This window comes from Centruroides sculpturatus, unplaced genomic scaffold, assembly GCF_000671375.1.
Source record: "Centruroides sculpturatus isolate CEXI.00-Female unplaced genomic scaffold, Cexi_2.0 scaffold20, whole genome shotgun sequence".
In the NCBI taxonomy this organism is placed as follows: domain Eukaryota; kingdom Metazoa; phylum Arthropoda; class Arachnida; order Scorpiones; family Buthidae; genus Centruroides; species Centruroides sculpturatus.
Window position 1 is genome coordinate 1545094 of NW_019384333.1, and position 27503 is coordinate 1572596.

Here is a 27503-nt window from a genome sequence, read left to right on the forward strand (position 1 = left end):
ATGTGTATAAATACAACTGATTTGCACCTAAGTGATATTGTGAAAAATGCTTTTTAATGCTGTGTCGTTGATGCCAAATCCTCCAAGAAAAGGTCAGCATCAATTGTATATTGTATGTATTTTTAAATGTCATTTTGTCGGTTTTTAAGTTGTTAACCATCTGTCTCTAGTTGGATTATTAAAAAAAAAATTATTTTGTATAATCCAAAATTATTTGTACGGTCAAAAATTTGATTTAGTCAAAAAAATTCATCCTTGGAACTTTGTTATTCATGTATTACAGCAATTTAATTTGTTACATAAATAAAAATTATACTATAGGTCTAAAATTATACTCCAGTTAATTATAATCAATTATTATTAATTATTATATTATATGTATTAACTCAACTATTCTAAACTGGGAATACACTCCTTCCTGGTATTGGTTATATGTGCAATGCTTATTATATATATTAATTTACTTCTGTGAGGTCCCAGACAGAAGTCAATTTAGTGGTCTGAATGTTGACAATCAAACAAGAAATTAAAAATCTCTTTTTTCAGTAATGAACAAAGGAAGAATTAAATGTCTTGTTTGAACAAAGAAGGATTTTTATATAAAATTTAAAATAAAAGATGAATTGTGTGAAAAAAACCAAAGTCAAGGGAAATGGAGTTAGAGAGGAATCATGTTTAGTAGTAAATTTGACCTCTCCTGTGCCCTCCACAGGGTTTCAAATTGTTACCAGGTGACAAGAGGAGGTCAATCAAAAAGCAGAATTGCAGATAAAACATATAAAAATGTGCAATTCAAGGACATGGCATTCATGGATCTTTGTTTGGCGTTACTGTTTACAAACGAAGGTGAAACGCTTCATCAATACAAAACTAGCAAAATGGCTGGAACTAAAAACTATTATTACTAATGCACCAGACACTCCTAGAATGTTCGCTTTTGCAAAAACCCATAAACAGGAGTGCGAACTAAAACCAGTAGTTGATAAAGTCAGGGCACCTACTATTAAACTGGAGAAAACTGCACACAAGATACTGACACCCCTCCTAGAAGGACCCCATACCCCATCACCATTCTGATAGATCTTGTTTTATCCCCGGTATACCTGGGTATACTAGGTATTAGGGTTGGGTATGACAACGGAGAATAAGGACTTCACAATGACAAAATAGTTAAACAAAGAAAACAAGCGTGTTTATTCTGTGACGATTACACTATCACCGTCTCTTACAGTTCAGGTTAAATACTCTAGCCGAATTGAACCAAACAATTCCAACCGCGAAACATATACAAGATCTGTTCTAATTACATACCACGAGGGTTTGCTTTATCCCCGACATAACACAAGAAATATCACCTTACAATTGTTCGTGTTGATGTTCTCTTCCTTTAGGAACCTCTATTCAGTCGAACCTCACAATGTCCACGTGGATGGAGTTGGATTTTAGTTAGCCTCCTCAGCAGTTCATTCTTTCTCCTTTTCTCGTAGCAAAGATGATCCAGCGAAACAACCCGTCAGAACTTCCAGAATCCAAGGTTGAGACGAAAAAAGTCCTCTCTTCAGGCAAACCACCCCTTTTATACCGTCTCCCTGATACATACTACGTCATTACTACGTTTACAACCCTCACCCAATCAGTGAGCACACACCACAAAAAGGTGATTTTCCGACATGAACGAAAATTTTACATACACGGATCCATAATCTGATACGAGATAAACCGAAACAAGACATTACATTTGTGTACAATACAATTAGTGCTGTAGCACTACAATCTTATTTCCATGATTAAAGAATTACCTATGCCGCCTAGTTTCATCATGGTTTTAGACTTTAAATCACTATACCCATCTATTAAACTTCCACCAGTATTTTGCGCCATCAGGGACACCCTCTTTAACATCGTTAAAGATAACACATTGCATCAACACATCCTTGAAATGGCACATCTGCTTTATCACAACTCCTTCTTCCAGTTCAAAGGAATAACGTATGAGCACCAAAGAGAAGTCCCAATGGGCAGCCCCATCGCAGGAGACCTGTGTGAAATAGTAGTGAGGAAACTGGAATCAGAATTTCTCCCAAAATATCTCCCCAACACCCTAGTATATAAGCGGTATATTGATGATATTCTAATCCTATGGAAAGATCAGCTGAACATTACTGCACTAGTTGATGATATCAATGACAACCCGTACAGCTTAACTATAGAAATAGACCAGGCACACCCTACAGAGGCTCACTTCCTAGACATTAGCATTATGATTGAGAGAACAACCGTCCATACAGAGGTTTATCGCAAACTGAGCTCAGATTGTTTACACATACCAGCATGGTCCTGTAACCCTCCACAGTACAAAGTCGCAGCTTTCAAAGCCTTCATCAAGAGAGCACATACGCACTCCTCTTCCCAAACAGCAATCCAGTCCGAAATGAAACTCAGAAAATATAGCCAAACAGCACAGATACCACAGGCTCATAGAATGTAATTGAATGTAATTGCATTAACTACAAGGATGAAATAGCTCTATCAATGGCCTGGCAGGCCTACTAGATAAATCTCTATGATAGAACACAACATGCATAACGCGCAAGTCCGTAGTGATGTCATCGGGTTGGGACATCATTCTGGATCATATTTCTCAACAACTTTGAACTGAAGTGCATTCCATCAAGGGATCGTTACCTAAAGAAGAACCATACGGTTCAAAAACTGAACACAAAAATACAACAGCAGGAAGCAAACTGTCACCAACTCTCCAATGTTACTCCAAGTAGCAACATCCCTATCACATGTAATCCGGTACTAAAATCCATATACAAGGAGATAGCTAGGAAAAATAATACCCGTATTACATTTAGAAGACGCACTATGATTTTTGATTTGTTATGAAACGGAAAAGACACCCCAGACCAAACTAAGCTTCCCAAATGTCTACACTATCCCTCATTGATCACAGGTGTGATAGAAACATGGTCAATATAGGATCAACCAAACGCCCCCTCGTAACCTGAATCAAAGAGCATAAAGCGGATATTAACCATGAAAGAACCAACACAGCTCTGGCTGTATACTCTTCGGACCCTGACATAGAACCCATATTCTCTCAAACAAAGGTCATTCACACCACCTACCACACAAACCATCTCAGATGGCTGGAGGAGAGATCTACATATGCCTAAACACGATTAAAGAATGTAATTGCATTAACTACAAGGATGAAATAGCTCTATCAATGGCCTGGCAGGCCTACTAGATAAATCTCTATGATAGAACACAACATGCATAACGCGCAAGTCCGTAGTGATGTCATCGGGTTGGGACATCATTCTGGATCATATTTCTCAACAACTTTGAACTGAAGTGCATTCCATCAAGGGATCGTTACCTAAAGAAGAACCATACGGTTCAAAAACGTTTGTAACTTTATTGTAAAGTGTGATGAAACATGCACCGGTAAAAGGTTTATAGATGTGTTTTTTGAAACATTATATATGTGGCAGTTCAATATAACAAGAATCCTAAAAATTCTGGCTTATACCAAACAAATAATACATGCTATGGAATTTCTATCCTCTATTCTTTTAACAGCAAGTGTTAAAAGTTTATTAAATAAAGTAAATAAAATAAGCTAAGTTTTACAATATTAAAATTTATTTGTGATTATATCCTTTTAATTGACATTTACATAAACATCAATACCACAAATGACTATTTAACATTATTGTTTCTTTAACAATGACATTTATAGAGAAATACTGTTGATATAAAAACAAAAAGTCAGTTGCAGTTTTATTATATATTTCACAATAAATCACTTATTAAAAATTCGTGTAATTTATATTTTTCAACAAAAATTATAAACACAGTAATTTAAAATTTAAAAAATAAATATTGAACATATAATATAATAGAACATCAAAACTTATAAAATTATAGAGTAAAAATTCTCTATAAAGCAAAATAAAGTTACTACTGTTACTTTAGAACTTTTTAGTCAGAAATAAAGAAATCTTTTCCTTATACATTACACAGTGAATTCAAAATTTCACACCTTTATATAAATCACATAAAGGTGATTTACATAATCACCTTTATGTAAATGTTATTTGATTTGACCATATTGTGTCAATTCACATAAAGACATGAATTCAGAGAAACTAGTAAATGAGGAGACAGCACTCAAAAACAATAAATAAACAACTTTTAATATCAAAAGGAAACATAAATGATAATTAATCTGTCCACCTGTTTTGCTTATTTATCTTGACAAATTTATTGTTTCACCTGCAATGGTAGTTTCAAGGACAATGATAGGAATAAAATACCATATTTCTTTGCAAAAAGAAATTCAATGGCAATTGATATTTTAAAATTTATTGACTTGAATGCTTTTAAAATTTGGGAACCAAAAAACAGCACAATATATCCGAATCCGCAATATAACATGGAGCTACTGTATATCTACGAGTAGAAGGCATAAGTGTAACAGACAGAGATGGTTATACAATAATTTTAAGTAAAATTATTATATTACTTTTATTGAGCATGGTTTTAGTGAAATGAATCTCATTAAAACCCCAATAGACTAGATGTAATAAATGTTAGCAATTTGATGAATATATCAATCAATGGTCCACCTTGAAAAGAATTTGATTTCCAAATTGCCTTTACCAGAAAAAACAGAGACGCTTTCAATTGCAACCTTGAACTACACACTATAACTTACTCATAACCTTGGTATGGTTATGAGTAAGTTATAGTGTGTAGTTCGTTGTGAGAGAGACATAAAAATCTGCAAACGAAAAGTTACAAAAAGAAAGATACAAAATTCAATTCTATCACATAGTATTCTTTATTCTCTCCAAACTGGTTCTTTTCCCCTCTATTTTTTTTCAGAATCCCAACTTTACAAACTTTCTATGCCTTTCTTTTATATACAGTACAAATAAAAAAGGAACAGGCTTGTCCTCCACTATCGCTGGGGTTCGTACACATGACAATTGTCAAAATAACAAAAAAAAAAAAAAAAAATAATTATATAACTAACTTACATCTAACTTATGTCTATCTTATAACTAATGAAAAATAATAGTACAGAACAGATGGATATAGAAACAAAATGTAGGGAGAATGGAAATACCCAGGATTTCTTTTGGTATGTATATATGCTTTCGGATTATGGCACCAACTTGATATCTTTCACTCTAAAGTCTATATGGCTACTTCTTGATATCGAAAAATTCTCCTTTTTCCTTGGATTATTCATTGTCCTTACAGCTTTTTTTTTTCGAAATTGCCTCTTTTCTTTCTAGCCGATCCTTAACCTTAACTTCAGGTCACGAGCATTTGCTTTTTCCTTATGCTTTCTTCGGAATCTTCACCCAGAGTCTCTTTTCTGTCTGTTTTGCCCCAGGGTCCCACTTCCTCTTTTGTTCTTATTTACATGGAAAAGATAATTCTACCACAGGGGCAAAAGGGTTAGATAAGAAGATCTTAGAAGGAACAAAGAAACAGGAAGAAAGGCTAGGATTAATTCTGCGGCGACAAATCACGGACTGGTGAGATGGCGCCACTCCTCTACGAGTTTCCCGGGAATCCCGGATAGAAAAACGGGAACTGGGTTTTTCCCAGAGAGAGAATTCTGGGTATTGTTGCTTCTTCTTCTTGTCGGGTGATCGCTGCCATGAGCACGTGTAGCTCACTTTCAAGTGTACTCGAGGATTGTTAAATGTTGTTAAATAAATGTTGTTTTAGTTTAAAACGTGGTCGTGGACTTAACTAATTCACGTTTACAGCCTTCTGATAAAGACAGTCTTTGTGGAGATGTAAATGGATGGAAAAAGACGGCCAGATTTCATCTAACCGATGGCGGCCATCCATTACCTCCAATTCAAAATAAAATATACAATATCATGGTCAACGGCCCCACTATCGCTGGGGTTCGTACACATGACAATTGTCAAAATAACAAAAAAAAAAAAAAAAAATTAATTATATAACTAACTTACATCTAACTTATGTCTATCTTATAACTAATGAAAAATAATAGTACAGAACAGATGGATATAGAAACAAAATGTAGGGAGAATGGAAATACCCAGGATTTCTTTTGGTATGTATATATGCTTTCGGATTATGGCACCAACTTGATATCTTTCACTCTAAAGTCTATATGGCTACTTCTTGATATCGAAAAATTCTCCTTTTTCCTTGGATTATTCATTGTCCTTACAGCTTTTTTTTTTCGAAATTGCCTCTTTTCTTTCTAGCCGATCCTTAACCTTAACTTCAGGTCACGAGCATTTGCTTTTTCCTTATGCTTTCTTCGGAATCTTCACCCAGAGTCTCTTTTCTGTCTGTTTTGCCCCAGGGTCCCACTTCCTCTTTTGTTCTTATTTACATGGAAAAGATAATTCTACCACAGGGGCAAAAGGGTTAGATAAGAAGATCTTAGAAGGAACAAAGAAACAGGAAGAAAGGCTAGGATTAATTCTGCGGCGACAAATCACGGACTGGTGAGATGGCGCCACTCCTCTACGAGTTTCCCGGGAATCCCGGATAGAAAAACGGGAACTGGGTTTTTCCCAGAGAGAGAATTCTGGGTATTGTTGCTTCTTCTTCTTGTCGGGTGATCGCTGCCATGAGCACGTGTAGCTCACTTTCAAGTGTACTCGAGGATTGTTGTTAAATAAATGTTGTTTTAGTTTAAAACGTGGTCGTGGACTTAACTAATTCACGTTTACAGCCTTCTGATAAAGACAGTCTTTGTGGAGATGTAAATGGATGGAAAAAGACGGCCAGATTTCATCTAACCGATGGCGGCCATCCATTACCTCCAATTCAAAATAAAATATACAATATCATGGTCAACGGCCACAATAGCATTTCTAACTTTGTACTAGTTGATATCAAAATAACTACAATTTTTATTATGTTGAAAGTATCTTTACATTACTTGTTTTGCTACAAAACTTTAAATTTACAGTTTTCTACAATGCTACAGTTTTCAAGACAACATTAACAAAAACACTACAGATTTGAAATAGCTAGTGAGATTCCTATATATTAATATAATAATATTAATTACACATTATAATGACAAATAAAAAATAATATAAACTGTACAAATGTAATAAAAAAATCCAGGAATACAGTAGACCCCCTGTAGCATGTGTTCGTATAATATGGATTCATATAAAACAGTGAAAAAATTGCAATCGTATTCGTATAAACACACTAAAAGAGACTTGTATAATACGATAAAACGTCATCGCCGAATTGTGTCACAACAGGATTGGTCGAATCTAGACCAATATTGCACAAATCGTTGAGTTTAAACGAGCAGCGGACCTACTAAAACCCATTTATTATTTAACGGCCATAAAAATTATATTTATATTAATGATGTCTCCAAAGTTCAGCAAATTTTTCACAGAAAAATAACTTATCAGAAAACATGCACCCGCTGTTTGATATGCCACTCTGCGATGAAAACAAGCTTAAGCAATGGCATNAACCCATTTATTATTTAACGGCCATAAAAATTATATTTATATTAATGATGTCTCCAAAGTTCAGCAAATTTTTCACAGAAAAATAACTTATCAGAAAACATGCACCCGCTGTTTGATATGCCACTCTGCGATGAAAACAAGCTTAAGCAATGGCATCGTCGAACGATGCACACTCGGTAAGTAATCTTACAATTTTTTGTTTACAGCATAGTTTATATGGATTATTCCCAAAAAAATTATATGTGTTTTGGAAATGTTGAGTCAAATTAGTCTAGAATTGATTAATTTTATGGAAGCAAACCTTTCAAACAGCCATAGTCCCTAAACTGCATACATGCCGGGCTGTGATTGACTCATGTATTAGGTTGTTCGGAAAGTAAGTTAGTTTTTTTTACTACTAGACGGATTAGTCATATTTTTCCCCACCATTTTCATTCTAAACCGTATTGTCATTATATATTTTGACAGCTAGCATTTTAAGGCTTATTTGTAAAAAATTTTGTTTGATTTCGTGCAATTGTTTATTTTTTGTGTCCCATCAAATATGGAAGATCAAAAGCAGCATTTTCGGCATATTTTGCTCTTTTATTACCGAAAAGATAAGAATCCTGTTCAAGTGAGAAAAAAATTATGTGACGTGTATGGAGAAGATGTATTGACAGAATGACAGTACCAAAACTGGTTTACAAAATTTCATTCTGGCAATTTCAATATTGAAGATGCCCCATGTTCTGGATGGCCAGTCAAAGCTAATGAAAACAAAATAAAGGTACTGATTAAAGCGAACTGCCGAATAACAACACGTGAAATCACTAAGAGATTAAATTTGTCAAATTGAACTGTTTATGATTACTTGAAACAAATTGGTTTCATTTCAAAGCTTGATATATGGGTTCCACATGTTCTTAAAGAGAGATGCTCTCTTTGGTGGGATTTTAAGGAAATTTTTTTTGGAACTTTTACAATTTAACAATTGATTCAAAAGTGTACTGCCATCGAGTAAACAAATTGAGTAATATCATCAAACAGAAAAGGCGGCCAGAATTGATCAACAAAACAAGTGTAGTGTTTTACCACGATAATGTCAAATTTCCCACAAGTTTGGTAACTGGTCAGAAACTGTTATAACTTAGATGGGACGTGCTATCACACCAACCATATTCGCCAGATCGAGCACACTCAGATTATTACTTGTTTTAGTCTATACAAATTTTTTTTAACTGTAAGACATTTACTTGAAATAACAATGTCAAAAATCACTTGAATCGGTTTTTGTAAGCAACGATCAAAACTTTTATGAATGTGAAATCATGCTACTACCAGAAACGATGACAACAGGTATTTGACCAAAATGGTCAATATATAATTAAAAAGAATATTTATTTATTATAAAAATATTGCATTTTTTTTCCATGGAAAAAAAACGAACTTACTTTCTGAACAACCCAATATTTAAGTGACTCATACAACATGGAATTCATAAAACACAGAATGTATCTACTGTGTTATTGGGGGTCTACTGTATTTTTACATCTAATTGTGGCCATCGGCCATATAATTTATAGTTTTCTATGTAATATAAGTTAGTCTTAGAAACTCTTTTGTTCTTTATCTTGATTATTTTCTAAATTTTCCCTTCTAATCCGCTTACCCTTGGGGTGGGATTACCATTTCGAAGAAAAGCCCGGTGAACAATAGGAGGAAGACCCAGGGGGTCTTGCAGGAAGGAAAGGGAACTCATTCTTGTACCAGGACGAGAGAAGGCAAGGTGGTAGAAAGGATCGTCCTCGAGCAGCGTGAGAGTGCGTGAAGTGAGTGTGTTACGGAGAGTCAAGAAGGGACACGTGGTGCAAGGAAAAGAAAGGACGCTGACGACCAAAGGAGTCACGACGAAAACAAAGAGTGGTATCTCACCCCAGTATTATACGTACGTTAGGAAAGGAAACCCGGGTATTTCTGTCTTGTTCTATCTTCTCTCCTATCTAATCTTTCTTTCGATAGTTATAAGTAGGTTAAGTTCTAGTTTTAGATCTACACGCGCTTGATTGTCGGGTCACGTATAGCACGTGATATCTTTGTTGTAATAGACGGCAAGCCTGTACGAGTGTTTGTACTCGAGAAGTTGGGATCCATAAAGAACCTGCTTCGATTCTTTCTGGCGATAATAAAAGGGAACCGGATTTTATTTTATTTAATTTGTTTCTTTTATTTTGTGTCGGTCTGTTCGCGGAACCCATCACACATCGCTACAAGAATCACCACATAATAAATACATAAAATAATGATGGCCACCAGATAGCTGACCACTAGAGGTCATAAAAGTCATTGATTTTGATCATTTTGATATACTTATATATCATTAGAAAATGTTCACTTGCCAAATTAGAATGTGATTGGCCAAGTCTGAATAATTGCATATGTCTCCAATTTTTTGGAATTTGTCTCATTTGGAACACTTCATCCCAATTAGAAAATTTTTCCTAGAATGTCCTAATTTCAGTGATTATTTATTTACACAACATATATAGTACAGCTAGTTGAATAGAGTGACACATTATCTCAGTTTGATATTTGGAAATACATCATAAATAGAGCCAAAAATATTTAGTAAAGTGATTTAACTATGCCAGTGTTAAGATGTTGTTTGTATTTATTGAAAATAGAAGCTAGGTTATAATGAATTGTTTGGAAATACTTTTAAGAAGCTACATGCAATATTCTCTCTTTGGAAAATCATCATAATATATTTAATGTCACTAGATTGTGCTAGAGGCATCATACATGGTATGCCTCAAATTAAGTGGCCCATTGATTTTTCATTACAATAAAAAAAAAATTTTATTTCTTTCCATCACACACATAAGTTTTGATCATCTTCATATCCACTATATGTTATCTCATAGAGCACAACATTACTAACCCATAGTGAAAATTTAAAGATTTCTCTGTGAAAAATATGGATTTAATATGCATATTAAAATTACAAAATTTTTTTGTTTTAATGGATCATATTATATGCAATTGACCAGTCAATTATGATCATCTTGTTGGCCAAGTCTGATCTAGATTGTTGATTTTATTAGAAATGACATCGTAATGTCATTCCAATACCAATTGAAGAATGATGACAATTTATTTTTCTTGTAACTACTCTCAGTTTATCACAACTCTACCATTGATAATATGGTCATCTATATACAAAGAAATTCTGTCAGCAAAAAATCAAATTGTAAATGATTGTTTTATTTGGTTGTAAAAAGCAGGAGCATGAGAGAAAAGTCTGAGATAGAAAATCACAAGATATTTCAAAGAAAAGAATAACTAGATTCAATACATAAAATCTTTTCTTAAAAACTTTGAAAATATAGCCATTTTTTCATATATATTTAAATTAACTTGAATGTTTGATGATAAAATATGATGATGATAGTATGCTATAATAGCATTATCAACATTTAACAATAGAGTAAAAAATTAAATCTTGTAATAATGCTATAATATATGAATTTCTCTGGTGCTTCTTTCATAGGTCTCAAAATTTGCTATTTCCAAGATTCTTCAAAAATATATATAATACAAAAATGCTTAAAACCAAAATTTATTTCTTAAAAGAAACATTTTCATTCTTTTAAAGAATAGCTTCAGCTCTGCCTTTAGAATGTATTTCAAGTTTTCAACAATTTGAATTGAAGTTTAAAAATATAAATTACAAAGTTTGTACAAATATTTAGAATTATAAACTATAAACCTACAAACTTAAATTATAAATTTTAAATGATAATATTTTAACATTTATAATTACATCATAAAATAGATGAAATTTAAAGCTTAGTGCTTAGCTAATGAATATACAGTGTTAAATATTTATGCTCTTTGCTCTAATAAACCACTAAGCAGTGTGGAGAGAATGCATGTCTGAGACAGCAGTTCCTTCATCTGCAAGGAACTGCTAATGTTAGCAAGTCCTGTTTATTGTTCACATCAATTGAGCATGATAAAATATTGCAGCCGTCAGCCATATTGTAGTTTATATATAGTTCACAATTCCTTATTTTATTTCTATCCTTCTACTTTCTTTCTATTGTCTTTGAGAACTTTCCATACGGACCGTTACTACTTGAGGGGGAGGTTACCCCTTCTCAGAACCAAGGGTGAAACAAAGGAGTAAGGTATTATTGCTTCTCTGAATTTGGGAAAATAAACAAAAGAAAATGTAGCCTGAGGTGACAAGAAAGGAGCGAAGAGAACACTTTTTGGCTGGACCTCAAAAGGAACGGACATACAGCATAGCAAGTGAAGCTTAAAAAAAGAGAAACTATACCTGCAGAAGAAATCCCCTATATCTGCAGAAGACTGCAGGTATAGGGGATGACTGTCAAGATTAGAGAGGAAGAAGCACGAGGGACTAAGGAAAACCGAAAGAATTGGAGAACCTTGAGAACGAATTGCTGAATCAGTAAAGAAGACTAAAAGATCACATCTGTGAAAAGGCACCTCCTAGAAGATATTGATCAATCAGCATGGAACTTGGTACTCTCTATCTATCTCTTTATACTTTCTATACTTTCTTAAGTCTAATCGTTTCCCTGTTACATTAGTTTTAAGTTAGACATAAGATTAGTTTTTAATTTGGTTATCAAGATTTTGTGTTACATGTGTGTATCTTATATACTTGTATGAGAATAGGAGGCAACCTATTTCCCTGTGAGGATAATAGGGTAAAGTAACCTGTTAAGTTGAAATCTTTGTAACAAAACAAGAAAAAAGAACTGTGTTCGGAGAGCATTAAAGGAATATTCAATCATACACATTTTTGTTCCTGTGTTCCTATTTGTAACATTTGTTCATGGACTTACAAATCTCTCGTTACAAACAACCACAATATGAACGTAATATTATCCCACATTCTAACAATTAATGGCCCCTCCCAATTGACTTACACATCTCTACAATCTAACTTGCATACCTTTGGTATATCAAATATTCAGAAAACACCCCAGCTGCTTCACAAAATTGGTTGAGGGATTAACCGGTATGATAGGTGAATCACATAAGCCAATAGTTGATCAGATGAAGCCAGTAAATATACAGCAACACCGCATCCCTGAATGTCATCTGCCAGGGCTGTAGGCATTAACTAAGGACACGAGCTATTGGGAACTACTTAGGAGTTCCCAATAGCTCGTGTTGACAATATTCTCAGTAAATTTCACGAAAGTATTTTTCCATGCTTGATCTAAAATCCAGATACTTCCAGATAAATCTAGACTGCTCTATTAGGCATGTATATGTGTTTTCACTCCATGGGGAAAATACCAAATGTATCGTCTTCCCCAGGAAGCAGAAAAATAGCAGAAGGTTCATTCACGCAACAATGTCAAGGGTACCAGCTCGCTTTGTCGGGGTCAATTGTTACGTCTTTCAAGACAATATAGTGTTATTTTCCAAATCGCATGAAGACCATATTGTGTTATTAGATGAAGTTATAGAAGCTCTGAATAAAGATAATTTGAAACTGCACCCTGAGAAGAGCTCCTTCCTCATCACAGAAGTTAGATATTTAGGCCATGTGATAAGCCAAAGCAGTATTCGTCTGGATATATCCAACGTGCACACCATTCTCGATATGAGGCCACCCAAAAATGTAAAGGAAGTGAGAAGCTTTCTAGGAATGGTTGGTTTCTTTAGGAATTTTATACCTAAGTTCTCTAATGTCACATTACCGCTGACAAATCTAACCAAGAAAAATAGGAAATTTTTGTGGAACAAGAACTGCCAGGAAAGCTTCGAGAGGTTTAAAGATATTCTAGCTAACCCCCCCATTGTTAAAACACCCTGATTTCAGGTCCCCATTCCAGTTGTTTACTGACATGTCAGATAGTTGCATAGGTCAGAAAGAGAGTGAGAAGTTCTATCCAATGGTCTATTTCAGCCAGAAATTTAATGGTGCTGAGACAAATTATTCGACAATCGAGAAGGAATGTCTGGCGATAGTCCTAGCACTGCGCAATTTTAGACCAATCATGTTAGGCCACCAGATTGAGTTACTAACCAACCACAAGCTTATCATATTCATAGGCAATATGCAGAATCATAACAAAAGATTAATGAGGTGGTCGGCAGAGATAGCTGACTGCAATGTAGAAATTAGTCACGTGAAAAGGAGACGTAATGCAGTGGCAGATGTGCTATCAAGACACAATATTAGTAAAAATAAGATAGAGAAACGGATAAATAACAATGTGATCATGAACAAGGAGCTCTGGATTGAAGTGATGAAGCCACAAGGAGACAACGACTTTCTGATGATGAGGCAAAACTTTGAGAAAACTAGGCAAGAGCAGACAGTCTGGGGAATCCAACCAAAATTGTATTATAAACAACTCAACTGACCAGATAATATAGTACAAATAACTCTTTATTAATACAACTAAACACTTCTACATCCAGCTGGTTACTTCGAGCTCCTCTTGTTCCCTTTCCGTCCCGCCACCTCGGCACCTACTTGATTACATTTTCTTTGTTTAAATCATCAACATATATTATATTACATTTAATGTTTATCTAAATCAGTGTTTTTCAACCTGTGGGCCGCAACCCCCAGGGGGGTCGCGGGTAAAAGAAAAAGACAAGTGTTTGTAGGTCCTACACTACATTAAAAAAACTACGATTTCAGCGAGAAGGCTGTACCTATTTATTATACAGTACAGTTGGTTTTTTGATTGACATTTAGGTCCGAATGATGGGTGTTGCCTGGGAAAATGATTGCTAAAAAAGTGTAGAGCTGACACACATGTAAAAAGAAGTAATAAGTAGAGAAGTAAAAGTGAAGAACCCTCACCCTAAAAAAAAAACAAAAACAAAAACAAAAAAAAAAGGTCAACAGCACTCCAAACCCATTGTTATTATAAGAAGTAAGTAAGATACTATACATGTCCTAAGTTATTGTCGATTCTCCTTAAATTCTCATTTTTAGTCATCAACAGTAATTTCTCTTAACAGAAAGAAAATTAAATACATAATTTTTTAAATCACTGATATAGTTTTAATATGACCCTAGGGGAGTCACCAGAATTTTTTAACTTCTAAAGGGGTCGCGTATTCAAAAAGGTTGAAAAACACTGATCTAAATCATCAACATATATTACATCTCCATCTCCCCCTTCTCTTTTATGGCTGATAATCCAGATACTGTCTTGGGATTCATATAGGTCTGCCACTACGAGTTTTAGGAAGATCCTCTTCACCCGGTGGAGAGTTTTGTTTGATTTCTAGCGTTGGTTTATAAAGTTCCCTATTCCCAGATCCTGTTCCATTTTCCGTCCTGGGAGTTTCTTCTTCGGGAGTATTCTGGTTGGATGATCCAGTTGATTTCTCCTCATCGACAATCTGCGGTTTGTCTTCCTGGGAGACTGTCTGGGGAATAGACGATGGGTGTAAATGTATTCTGTTCCTGCGGAACGTGCCTCTCGGAGTTTCGATAATGTAAGATCGTGGAGTATGGTGAGCCTCCTTCACCTTTCCATATGTTCGCATATCTGACACACAGACTGGCTATCCTATCTTCAAATGTGGAAGAGTTTTTACACCATAGCGTCGATCAAAACAGGTTTTCTGTTTATCTGCCTTCCCCTTTTCCTTCTTTCTTACTGAAGCGAAATCAATCAAACAAGGTATCAATTGGTGATTATTTGATGGCAGGGGTGTTCTCAATCTTTGGCTCATTAGCAGTTCTGCTGGACTATAGCCATTCTCTAATGGTGTAGATCTCATTGCTAGAAGCATCAAATAATGATCCTGCGACTCAGATTTCAAATAATGACTTTTGAAATTTTTGACCATTGATTCAATGAATCCATTGCTTTGAGGGTATCTTGGACTAGAAGTTATACTTGAAAATTTATACTTTTCTGCAAATTTATGGTATTCCGAGTCGACAACCTGGGAAAATTGGGTGCCATTGTCACTTCGTACAACCTCTGGAATTCCATGTCTTGCGAAAATTGATTTCATGTGGTTAATTACTGACGACGACGACAATTCCTCCAATCTGGCAACTTCAAAATATCTTGAAAAGTAGTCAGCCATTATGAGATACCAATGGCTTTTTAGTTTTAGAAGATCTACCCCTACAATTTGCCAAGGTCTCTCAGGAAATTCGCTTGGGATAAGAGGCTCTTTATGATACTTTTGGTATTGGATGCATATTGAGCAGTTCGCAATCAATTTCTCAATGTTCGCCGATAAGCCTGGCCACCAAACAGACTCTCGAGCTCGGGCTTGACACTTTGTTATTCCAAGATGGCCTTCGTGTAACCTGTTCAATATTTCTCCCTGAAGCTTTTCTGGAATTACAATCCTGGCATCTTTAAATACAATCTTATTTTGGAGAGTAATTGAGTTTCTGTGCTCCCAATATCTTCGTATTTTCTCGGGTATTTCATTTTTCTTCGGCCAACCCTCTTCGCAGTATCTCATCAATGTTTTGCAAATTGGATCTCTCTCTTGTAAATACACGATTTCCGATAACCGTTTATCAGATGCAGGAAAGGGGTCGATAATATTTTGAACGTAAGCCTCAATCTCCTCGGTCAATTCTTCATTTCCCCGTTCGGGTATGGGGCTACAGGATAATGCATCTGCAATTATAAGCTGCTTTCCCTGTCTGTACACGATGATATAATCGTATCTCATCACTCGTAGCTTCATTTGTTGCAGTCTTGGAGTTAGACTGTCCAAAGCCTTTTACATAAAAATTGGTATCAGCGGTTTGTGGTCTGTTTCAATATTCACAACTTTGCCCATTATGTAGTCGTGGAACCTCTCGCAAGCCCAAACAATTGCCAAAGCCTCCTTCTCAATTTGCGCATACCATTTCTCAGTATCTGACAATGTCCTAGATGCATAGCAAATTGCAGACATGTGACCACTTTTACTCTGATACAACACAGCCCCAAGACCGTAAGATGATGCGTCACAGGAAATATATGTTTCTTTCTTTGGATCATACATCGATAATCCTGGAGTTTGACATAGCTGATTCTTGATCTCTTGGAACAATGTTTCCTGTGCTGGCCCCCATAACCATTCTACATTGCTCTTTAACAGTTCATACAGAGGGTTTGCAACATCAGCCATCCTTGGTATGAATTTGTTTAGGAATCCACTCATGCCCAAAAATCTTTTCAGCTCTGTGACAGAGCTATGTCTTGGAGCTTTACTATTGCTTCTGTTTTCTTGAGATCAGGTTTTATACCTTCATGCGAGATTACATGTCCGAGAAACTTGACTTATTTCGTTCTGAACTGACATTTTCCAGCATTTAAAGTCCATCCTGCATTTTGAAGTGTACGAAGAACTTCATGCAGACGTTTATCATGTTCTTCTTCTGTGGCCCCAAATATCACGAATTCATCCATTAGTTCTACAATTCCAGTGCCCTCTGGTATTGTTTCACGTATTCTTTTCTGAAATATTTCAGGCGCCGACTTAATTCCAAACAGCAACCGTTTAAATCTGAACCTCCCAAAGGGTGTTATAAATGTTGTCAAGTAAGATGATTCAGGATCCAATGCAATCTGCCAAAACCCTGCATTAGCATCAATAATACTAAAGATTTTTGCGTTCTGAAATTGGCTGAGTGTATAGTCGACCGACGCCATTGGAAAGTATTCTCTCTCAATATTCTCATTCAATTTAGATAGATTGATGCAAATTCTTATTTCGCCTGATTTCTTCAAAACCAAAACCATTGGAGCACACCATTCTGCAGGTTCGTCTACTACCTCGATTATTTCCTTATTTACCATCTCGTCCAGAGTTTTCTTGAGCTTATCTCTCAAGGGCAATGGTACTTTTCGAGGAACTGCCAGAGCAAAAGGCTTTGCATCCGGTTTAAGTTTAATGTGATAGGGTTTCTGTACTTTTCCAATCCCCTGAAATAGATTGGGGAATTCTTTAAATGGATCGAAAGTAGAGTTTAGTTCCTGTATTCTTTTTACAAGATTTAACTGTTCACTCGCTTTACCACTCAACAAGGAGTGTTCTAGTTTATCTATAACATATATGTCTTCTTGGATGTGGAATCTCTTATTTCTTAGCTTTTCCATAAACACTCCCACAACATCCAGAGTTTTTACCAGGGTCATGTATAGATCTATTCGTTTCTCGTAATTTAACACAAGATAGCACTCTGTTATATGTCTCGTGTGGTATAACTGTGACATCTGCCCCTGTGTCAATCTTGAAGTTTAAAGGAATGTCTCCCACGAAAATGTTTGAATTCTACTGGTTAAGCTGTTTCTTAACGCTATTGTTTATATTACTTGACCCTTTAACATGTCCTAGAAATGAATTTTGATTAGGTTCTCCTATTTCATTTATACTCACTTTAGCTTTACAGACCTTTGCGTAATGACCTACTTTTTTGCACTTATTACAGATCACCTTACGAGCAGGGCAATTGAATTTAGTATGTTTCACCGGTTTTCCACACCAATAACAGGAATTTAAAGTTTTGTTTCCGGTAAACGAATTGTCAGTAGCTTCCAGCTTCAAAAATACGTTCTTCCTACGTGCAGTTTTGCGTAATGCATTGCGGTGACAAATCACGGACTGGTGAGATGGCACCACTCCTCTACAAGTTTTCCGTGAATCCCGGATGGAAAAACGGGGACAAGGGACCCAGAGGGATTCTGGGTATTGTTGCTTTTTCTTCTTGTCGGGTGATCGCTGCCATGAGCACATGTAGCTCTCTTTCAAGTGTACTCGAAGATTGTTGTAAATAAATGTTGTTTTAGTTTAAAACGTGGTCATGGACTTAACTAATTCATGTTTACAGCCTTCTGATAAAGACAGTCTTTGTGGAGATGTAAATGGATGGAGAAAGATGGCCAGGTTTCGTCTAACTGACGGCGGCCATCCATTACCTCCAGCATATCTGTTATTCCCGGAATTGTTCTTAAAAGCTTCTTGTTGCTTTTTCACTGTTTCAGCCTGTCTCGCAGTGTTTATTGCTTTCTCCAGAGTTAGTTCCGTTTCAAGTTGCAAATGTTCTGAAACCTTTTTGTCTCTAATGCCGCAAACTATTCTGTCCCTAATCATTTCGTCTTGAAACGAAGCAGGAAAATCACACGTTTTAACCAGACTATATAATGAAGTCACGAAATTCTCCACTGTTTCTCCTTCTTCTTGAAACCAAGAATAGAATTTATATCTTTCGTATATAACATTTTTAGTTGGGACGAAGTATTTTTCAAATGCCGCCTTAACTTTTGAATAGTCATTTCTATCCTCTTCTGGGAGACTAAATGACGCCAAAATTTCCTCGGCTTTCTGTCCCATTAAATATATGAAAGAATTTACCTGGTCAGTTTCCTCTTTATTATGGAGTCCAAACGTTGTTCAGAATCGTTCGAAACGCCCTATCCATGTTCTCCAATCTTCCGGACGAAAATTAAAAACTTCGGGCGCTGGGATCTGATACATTTTCCTCTACGCTGCCACCATGTATTATAAACGACTCAACTGACCAGATAATATGGTATGAATAACTCTTTATTAATACAACTAAATACTTCTACATCTAGCTGGTTACTTCGAGCTCCTCTCACTCCCTTTCCGTCCCGCTACCTCGGCACCTACTCGATTACATTTCCTTTGTTTAAATCGTCAACATATATTATATTACATTTAATGTTTATCTAAATCATCAACATATATTACAAAAATTCTGTTTGGATGGTGAGGTACTGATGCACATCAAGCCCGGTAGAATGGGACTGAGGAATTGGGCATGTGTATGTGTAGGTAGGGAAATGATTAATAAGGTGATTTGGTCATTCCACAGTTAACTCCCAAGTGCCCTGAGAGGGGTGGAGGAGTTATAGTTTCTAAATAGCAAAAATTCACTTTAGCAAATTTTTGCTATTTAGTCCTTTTGAGAAGACATGTGACCTCATTGATAGATACTATTACATTAGGAATTTGAGGAAACATGTAAAGAACATAATTAAGGAATGTAAAGTATGCCAGCAACATAATTTTCACAGGAGTTGAGCCCCATTCCAGGAAACAGAAGTTGCTAAGTTTCCACTCCAAAAGGTAGCAGTTGATATAATTGGCCCAAAATGGTAATAAATATATTATCACTATACAGTCGATCCCCCTATAAGAACATTGATTTTTCCGTTTTATCTGAATTACATGTTGTACGAGTCACTTAGATTTTACAAATATGTGAGCCGTTCACAGCCCGGCACACGTATTTGTAAAATCTAAGTGACTCGTACAACATGTAATTCAGATAAAACGGAAAAATCAATGATCTTATAGGGGGATCGACTGTAGTAGACATATATACTAGATATGCAGAAGCTGTTCCAGTCCCAAATCAATCCTCGCGGCAGATCATGGATAGTTTCTTTTGTAACATAGTATGTAGATATCGTTGCCCAGAAGTGGTAATATCGGATAGAGGGGCCAACTTCACTTCGAACATTTTCCAAGAGATGTGTACCAAATTGTCCATTAAATGTAACATCACAACTGCATACCACCCTTGCGTGAATTCTGTGTGTGAACGGTTAAATAAAACTATCTGTAAAATCATCACGAAGATATCGTATGGGAATAACAGGAGATGGGACTAATTTATCAAACCTGCTCTGTTCACATATAACAATTCTATCCACACTGCTACCAACGAATCCCCTGCATTCCTGTTACATGGATTTGAACCCCAATTTCCAAACACTTTTCCAGAGGATAGTGTCGAAGGGATGGATGCCCCAACTCGAGGATCTGAGTTCTTCACAAAATTAAATATGATTAAGAAGAGTTGCATACAAGTTGGGGAGGAACAGAATTGTAAAAATAGGAGATCAAAAAATAGGGCAAGAAAGGACGAGTATGGGAGAGAGGGCAGCATGTATGGTTACTTCGGAAAGGAAGAAGGAAAGGTACTGGAAAGTTTTCCCCAAAGAACTTGGGGACTTACAGGATCACACGCATCTTGGGCCCAATCACCATAGAACTTGGCACTAATCGCCAAGATGAAAGGTTAGTGGTGCACACTGACCAAATCAAAGAATGCTATGCCCCTATATATAAAGAGAGTAGAAGGCGGGTGGCATGGTTGCAGAAGGGAGAAGAGATGCAAATCGAAGACGAGAAAGAGGAGGAAGACCCCAGCACTTATGTAAGGACTTAGTTACCGTTACCAAGCGAAAGGCCTACTCCAAACATCACAACACAAGAAGCAAAAGGAGCCAAATGCAAGGAGACCAGAAGAAGACAAAATGATGGTAATGAGGAAAAAACACAGCACTCTTATAATACAAGGGAATGTAAGGTCAACTACCATAGATTGCACTGTGGAGTGTGACTTTTAGAAGGGGAGGATATAAGTGGACGTCGGACATATATGCAAATATATATATATATATATATATATATCAAAACTTGTATATTTATATAGTCATAATTCTATTCTATTTTGGTGATTTCCTTTATTTCTTTCTTCTATCCATTCCTGGAACTTTCTGGGACGACCATTATTGCCTTTGAGTAGGATTAGCCATTCCACAAACAGGAGGAGAACAATAGGAGGTAGGGTGACCGGATGAAAAAACACCTGACATGTTGGTCAGTTTTGGACTGGAGACAGAAGGGGTTAAAGTCAATAAATTGCCCAGCCAATACATACAATCTTCTGAAGGACTATCTGAACAACCACAGTGCCTACTTACAGTACAGAACAAATGCCACAAACAGAAGTATTGTTCGCAACTGCCCACAGGGGTCAATCTGTAGTCCTTCACTATGGAACATAACCTTTACACCGTTTTGTCCCAGAGCTTTGGCCAGGACAGCACCACTGCATTTGCAGACGATATTCTTATTCTTATTGGTGGCAGATTCCATGCAGATCTCGAAAAAAAGGGCATCAACACACTTGCCAAAATACATGAGTGGGGCATAGAACACAAACTCCTCTTCAACCCCAATAAGACCAAGGCCATGGTCATAAACAAACCAGGCAAACCCAACCTATACCAAAGAGTACCAACTATCAAAATGGATAACAAAAGTATTAAAGTTGAGAAATCAATCAGATACCTGGGTATGCTTCTAGACCACTGTTTAAGCTGGGATGAACACATCAAGGATGCCTGCAAACGCACTGGCCATATTTTCAGTGCCTTCGGAAAAGTAGCAAAAAACAAATGGGGACTACAATCCGAAGCACTCAGTATCATATACAGCCAAATCTATATACCCATAGTCATCTATGCCTGTGGTAGTTGGGGTTGGGCTGCACACAAGGTCCACTTAAAGCGGAAACTTGTCTCTTCCCAGCGTAAAGCTCTTCATCTCCTCTCCAAAGCTTACAGAACCGCTCCAAGCAATAGCCTCCAGATCACTAAACATAAGCCACCAATTGTGAATATTATCACCTTTATTACAACTATTGGAGCATAAAATGAGGCAACAACATTTCAACTCACTCTTGCAACATCTCAGCTAACCAACTAGAAAATTGCACTCCTGTTAATACCATTCCACCATTTGTTCAGACTTATCTAAATACCATCCCTCCACAAAGCAGTGACATCCAAATCTACACAGATGGTTCAAAGACTGATGGTAGGGTGGGCTGTGCTTTTGGGGCATACAATAATGATCAAGAAATTCACTACAAGAAGAACAAGCTATCTGACCATTGCTCCGCTTTTCAGGCAGAGTTCACAGCTATCAATACAGCAATCAGCTGGCCATGCAACATTATGACCACACCAACATTGTTATCTTCACCGACTGCCTCTCTACTATTCCCATCATCAACAGTAATAAACAACATCCAATCGCATCCAATATCAGAGACAACCTAAGCAACACCACTAACCTTTTCTATATTACTTGGACACGTGGTCATCAGGGCAACATTGGTAACGAGAGGGCCGATCATCTCGCCAAGGCAGCAGCTACCAATGACACCTTGAACACTGTCTATGACAAAATCAGTCACACCACCGTCAAAAAACTGCTATATGAAGATGTAATACACTCCTGGCAATGCAACTGGACAAGGAACCACAACACTATTACATATAATTACATCCCAAACATCAAAGATTACTACAAGTACAACTGGATTAAGCCCAGCAGCCACCTCTGCCAATTTCTCACCAACCGTGGGAAATTCTCTTCCTATCTCCATAGGTTTGTGATTAAAAGTACCCCCATGTGACATTTGTAACCTGGAGGACAATGTCGACCATAGACTTTATAGCTGTGTGTGTCTGGAACACGAAAGGTTAAACATCAAACTCATTGCCTCGAAGCACAACATCCCTTGGCCATATCAGTGTGGGGGCCAAGGGGGGAAAAATAAAAAAAACTCAATGAACGATAATAGGTGATATACAGTAGACACCCCCTATAACACGGGTTCCTATAGTTCGGATTCCTATATGACGGCGAAAAAATTGCGACAGTATCCATACAAACATGGTAAAAAAAACTCCTATAATTCGGTAAAACATCATCGGGCAGCCGAACTACTTTCTGCCATCCAGCGCCATGCTACAGAGAGTTTAGGCGGGTAAATTGAGTTTACTATCGTCTGTACAGTATTATATATAAATTATATATAAATTAGGTACTGTACATATAATTATATATAAATTAGGTACTGTATATATAATTATATATTAACTTAATTTATTGTAACTTCATTATAATTATATATATACTTTCCACCGTCCAGCGCCACGCTATGGAGAGTTTAGGCAAGTAAGTTGAGTTTACTATCATCTGTACAGTATGTAAATTAGGTACTGTAAGTCTAATACAGCACTAATTTTATACATTTCTTGTGAAAGAAACATTTCTTATTCAACGGCGATAAAAATTATTTATATTAATGATATCTCCAAAGTTCAACAAAGTTTTCGCAGAAAAATAACTTATCAGAAATCGCGCCTGCCATTTAATGTGCTGCTCCGCGACAAAAACTAGCTTAAGCAATGGCGACATCGAACTGTGCACACTCGGTAAGTAATCCTACAATTTTTTGTTTATAGCATAGTTTATATGGATTATTCCCAAAAAAATGTACATGTTTTGGAAATGTTGAGTCAAATTAGTCTAGGAATCGATTAATTTTATGGAAAGAAACCTTTCAAACAGCCATAGTCCGTAAACTTCACACATGTCGGGCTGTGATTGGCAAGGACTCATACAAAATGGATTCATAAAGAATGGAACGTATCTACCATGTTATAGGGGTTCGACTGTATATCGTCATAGTCTCCCTTTCTGTTTGGACTGCGAAGTGGTAACAATCAACGACATGTGGAAGCAGTTGAGTCAGAGATAGATGCTTCGTTTACAAACAACACAACCGTTTATTAAACACAAAAGAAGCTTACAAGATTTCTGCGATCTTGGAAGTTCTGCAGCGGCTGCAGCCTCTGGGTCTTCCTCTCCTTTCCAAGATAGTCCCATTTTGAAGGAGTGTCCCTTGTTCGCGAATGAACCATTCCATCACGTTTCGATGACTCCAGGATGATGCAATCGACTTCCGTTGACAAAAAGATGTCGATCCGAGGTCAGGAGATGGAGACAAAAATGGGTGCAAGACACACACACAACAACAGATCCATCACTTGGAACTTTCGGGAGAAGAAGCCATCGTGTCCTTGAATTTCCAGGGTTTTATCCGTTTTCTCTCAGATTCCCCTTTCCGATTGGTCTCTCCTTGTCACCTGATGACAATTCGAAACCTTTTGGGGGCGTGGGAGAGGTCAAAATCGAAGTTTAATTCGATCTCCAACCGGAAATGGTCGACGGACTTACATTCTTCTATTGTTTAAAAGTTAGTGTCTCGCTTTCATAAAATAAAAATCTCTCTCTAACTACTATATATTTTCTCTAAAACAATTATTTTAACGTAAATTTTAGTGAGGGTTCGGACCTGTCCAGAGCCTCACATCACCACAGACTTTCTGGAAAACAAAGAACTATATACAACCTTCGGAGCTCTGATTAAAAGACACAGTGTTCTTGTTACCAGCACATCCAGCCAATAACTTGCTCCTGTTGTCAACAAGTTTGTTAAGCTTCATGTACAGTACATTTATGTAATCCACTGTCTCCTCTGCAACCTCTTGCTGCACTTGCCCTGTATATATATATTGTTTTTTTTTTCGGGTTTACTTTATAATAATCTTCACTGTCTTGTTTATGTTTTATTATATTATTGTACTCTTATTGCATCTCATATATTATTTTCCATTTTATTGTATTATATTGTATTATTGTATTCCATTTTACTTATTGTATTCTATTACTGTATTCCATTTTACTTATTGTACTCAAACCTTCTGTATATACGTTACTTTAACTGTTCTTTACAAGCCATTATATATTGGATCTTAATATTTGTACATTTTGATTACTTTTGTATTTACTAGTTTTAATATCTTATCATTTACTTACTCTGCTTCACATTTTGTAACCGCGATACAACTGTCATTTTATTGTATATATTTAACTCGGCAATGCTCCGCATTACCGAGTATGTACTGTACACTGTACCTGAATAAAAATATTGATTGATTGATTGATTAGTGTTACATAGAGATACACCACTCTGTCAAAACATGAACAACCTAAGCTTACATTTAAAAGAGTATCTAACTCAATTTGGCCAAATTTTGAAATACACCTTTACACCTTTACATATTTTTACCGACTGCAGCCAACATTGTCATAATAAGACAGTGCTGGCTGCAGTATCTAGCAAGCATTGAGTGATAACCAACATTAAAGCAAGTTTCCAGGAGTGAGAGCTAGTGAGAGGGGGAGTGACGTTTAATTTGCCTCTGATCAATTTAGTCACCTATTACATCCACTGCCTACTTACATGATTATGTGTGTGCAGTAGGAATCAGTTGATTTCAGTTACCAAACCACAGTTTCAACTTTAAAAAGAACCAAACTTTAAAAAGAACAAAAAAAAAATCCATTTTTCTTTCAAAACTCTTTTTGACACTATTTAATAGGTGAAATTTCATGTCAGCTTAAATTAAAATGAGATATTCACTTGTTCTATGCACAGAAAATTTGCAAATAAATAAGTTGCATTTAAATACTTTTCCCAAATTGTCTTCATTAAATATTTAAATAAAAATTTTATCGTTTTATAAACATATTTTCTTTTACTTTTCATATTTTTTCATAGATATAAAAAATATTAATGTTGAAATATTTTATAATAAATTTTAAATCATCATAAAAGTATAGTTGCATTTAAAAAAGTAATGATAATAATGAAAAAGTCAGTAATCAAAAACTCTGCTCGTAGAGGACAATTTTCTTAAACACTTTTTAAACAATTTTTCAGGAAAAATTTCCGCAACCATCATTATTGTAAAGAAATTTTTCATTTTTATACATTAAAATGTCCATTAGAGTCCAGCATTAAAAACAGCTTATCCGTGGCTTGAAAATGCCCATCATGTTCAACTTCAATTTTACTTTCATTAAATAACATATTACATAAGTTTATAACTATGTTCTAACCTACTTTGATGATATGCTTTAAAGAATGCTTAAATCATTCTTCTAATTTAAAGACCACTTCTAAAAGCTGGAATGCATATTTGAACATTCAATTATACAATCAACACACTTTTCCAGCCAAGGATAGTTTATTCCTCTAATTTAAAAATTTTTACACTAATTTATCACAGTTTAGTGTTGCATGACAAATTATACAGTATTTAATTATAACACTTTAAACTATGTAATAATTATTATTGATCCCTTCACAAAATGTTTTCTTCTTTTGTGTACTAATAAGCAAAAATTTTGTTTAAAGTAGACTTATTTCATTATTTTGTATGATTAAATTTGAATTTTCCAAACTACATAGTAATAAGTATTAACTCATAAAATGTTTCATTTGGTGTGCTAGTTTGCAATAATTTTCAGAGAAATTTTGTATGTAAAATTTATATTCTAGGAAAATTTCAGGTCCTGAAAATATTCTGCGCTTGTTACATTCTTTACTCCATGAAGTTCAAACAATAAACAAGAACCAACTTACTATACTAGAAAAATTATGATGAAAATAATAGTAGAAAAAAGCCAAACTATAATTAGAAAAACAATGACATACAGATTATGCCAAATTAGTTCAGGGATAAAATCTAATAATCTAATTAATAATTCTAACATTTGTTCTTAACATATTTAAAATTGATGTTTATATATACAGTAGAGCATTGATTATCCGACCCCCGATTAACCGTCACATCGGTTAACCGACCGTTCTAGTTGGCAAATTTCAAATGTCCACTAGTGATGTGGCGCTACAATATTTGGCTATGTCTTGGATACTTTAATATTATTTTTGTTAAATTTTTGCATGTTTTAGCTGGCGTCATCAGCTCGACCATTGAAGAGAGGCCAGTATTTAAACGAGGCTTAATTTTCTAATTATGAGGGGTTGTTTGTTTTGTGAGCAATAAAATAATTTAAGAATAATTTTTAATGATACAATAGTGACGATTATTATTTTAAAAAAATTTGTTAGGCTACACATCGATGAAAATTCAATGCAAAGTTGGTTAATAGCGATATACTAATATACTAATTACATGGGATATAATAATATACTATACAGTAGAGCCTCGAAAACTCGGCACTCGATAACCCGGCACTCCGGATAACTCGGCCACACCCTGGCAGAGCAAAAAAATCCTTAGTTAATTAATTTTCATGATAAAGACAGCTTTATGCCTCATAAAGTATTTTTCTGAGGTCTATCTTATCAGGTAAATTACTGTACACAGTGTATTCATTAATTTTCATTTTCATGTAGTAAAGGCTCTATGCCTTCATAAAGGACGTACTTTTCCTTTGTTTAAGGGTATTTGGGCAGTTTATTCTCTGTTGTATTCTCAAGTAAACAATACA

At 35.7% G+C, this 27503-nt stretch overlaps 1 protein-coding gene and 2 pseudogenes across 1 annotated transcript in view; all 3 read right to left on the reverse strand.

Annotated features, from left to right (window-relative positions):
* LOC111631113 (ankyrin-3-like) overlaps positions 1-27503 on the reverse strand; it is a 279012-nt gene that overhangs the window by 229852 nt on the left and 21657 nt on the right. The gene's annotated exons all lie outside the window — the stretch shown is intronic.
* On the reverse strand, positions 14682-18856 carry LOC111631134 (annotated as a pseudogene).
* Positions 18290-19183, reverse strand: LOC111631145 (annotated as a pseudogene).